The sequence below is a fragment of the Dipodomys ordii genome, unplaced genomic scaffold (assembly GCF_000151885.1).
Source record: "Dipodomys ordii isolate 6190 unplaced genomic scaffold, Dord_2.0 Scaffold230, whole genome shotgun sequence".
Taxonomy (NCBI): domain Eukaryota; kingdom Metazoa; phylum Chordata; class Mammalia; order Rodentia; family Heteromyidae; genus Dipodomys; species Dipodomys ordii.
In genome coordinates, this window is record NW_012267446.1 from 737,297 (window position 1) to 739,388 (window position 2,092).

At 41.4% G+C, this 2,092-nt stretch overlaps 1 pseudogene; it reads left to right on the forward strand.

Annotated features, from left to right (window-relative positions):
* The first annotated feature begins 212 nt into the window (after positions 1–212).
* Positions 213–1,103, forward strand: LOC106000627 (annotated as a pseudogene).
* Positions 1,104–2,092: the final 989 nt, after the last annotated feature.

A 2,092-nucleotide genomic window follows, 5' to 3' on the forward strand; every position in this document is an offset into this window, starting at 1 on the left:
TTTTTTACATGACCATGTAAGACGAGAGTTACAACATTTACAACACTATTTATGCTGTGGCCCACGCCCTCCACCAGATTTTTCTTGATCACATGGAAGAGCCACCAGTGCAAAATGTCCAACCAAGGTTATTTCTTTGTTCATAGGCAATGTCTTTGTTTTGGGTAACCTACACTAGGCATGCAGACTTTCTATGAAAGCACTCTTAGCAGATGGAACTGGGTTATCTGAATCCATTTTGGAAAATACAAGAGACACTGCTACTGTCTGATGAAAACTAAGAGCTTCCTAGCTTATGAGGACCCCTTGGGTGTGTCTCTGTCCTACTTGGTTCTCTGCTGCACTGCTCTCACAGCTGTTCTTCTTGGGGTGTTTATCAAGCACCAAGACATCCACATTGTTAAGGCCAATAACCGGGCCCTCAGCTACATCCTGCTCATCTCCCTCATCTGCTGCTTCCTCTGCTCCTTGCTCTTCCTTGGCCATCCCCACACAGCCACCTGCTTCCACCAGCACAGAATATTCAGAGTGGTCTTCACCATGGCTGTGTCCACTCTCCTGCACAACACCATCTCTGTGATTCTGGCCTTCATGCTCACTGCTTCAGTAAGAAGCAGGAGACAGTGGCTTGTGTCCTGGGTTCCTAACCTCATCATTCCCATCTGCACCCTAATCCAGGTGACTCTCTGTGGCCTCTGGCTGGGAACCTCTCTTCCATTGGGGACGTAGATGCACACTCTGAACATGGACATATCATCATCCTGTGCAACATGGGCTCCCTCAGTGCCTTTTACTGTGTCTTGGGATGCCTGGGTGCCCTGGCCCTAGCCAGCTTCACAGTATCTTTCCTGGCCAGTCACATCCCTGACACCTTCAACGAGGCCATGTTTCTGACTTTCAGCATGTTGTTGTTCTGCAGTGTGTGGCTTACCTTCCTGCCTGTCCACCACAATGCCAAGGGTAAAGTCATGATGGCTGTGGAGTTCTCCATCTTGGCCTCCAGTGGAGGCCTCCTTGGCTGCATCTTTGTCCCTAAGTGCTACATCATCTTGATAAGACTCAGAGAAATTTTCTGCCAGATTCAGGCAAAGATCACATTCTAGAAGAAATACATATTAAGTTGAACATGTATTGTTTAGAATGTATAGAGCTTTTGAGAGAAATCTGTACCAATTTGGCAATCACAACCTAGTTTAATTTGAGGAATTCTTTGAACAAAGTATTGACTCTAACTCATTCCTGTGCTTATGTTAGAGCCATAGCAAATTCCCAACAAATCCTCCTAAATTGTATTCTAACTTGGATATATTATGCTTCTTCCAGTGCAATCTGCCCTTTATGCTATCATTCTTCCTTATGAGTATATATGTACTGTGCTTCTTCCTTTCTCCTTCCTGTTTCAATTACTCTTTATATCTATGCTATATTGCTGCTTGTACATCACTATATTGCTAAGGCTACTAGTATATGAACATTATGTTGTCGAATGTTTCCATGATTGAATTATGGTACCTCAAGTCCATTCTCTGATCTAGTTTTGTATTTCTGTTCACAGATTTTCTTTATTACTTTTCTCTTTTTTGTACATTTTTTTCTTGTAAAAATAATGTAGAGAGGGGTTCCAAGTACATGAACATGGTAATGAGTACATTTTGTATCAAGCATTGTTGCTTCTTCCTTTGTTTTCCCCCTACAATCCCTTCCCTCCAACATCCACAATTACTTGCCCTTAAGATGATGAGGTTTAAAGTTCTATGTGATTTTTTTCTTTGTATGTCCTCCTCCACGGTATAACCCTTGTTTTCTCTGTATTTGATTCTGGTACTCTGTATTTTCTATATACAGTTCTGTAATTTTGGGAAGGAAAAGGAAAAAAGAAAATGCTCAGATAGGTATAGAGGTTGACCATTGTAACAATGAAATGTAGAAATCTCTGTGCAGTTCACATATTTTCTTTTTTTCTATATTAGTAAGTGTAGTTTTTTAGAAAATCTTTCATTCTCACTCTTCCTTCCTTAAGAGTTTCAGAGCAGAATATTAATCTGCTCCAGTTTCCCACAGGAATCTAGCATTTCTTTCTGGAAGAAATGCA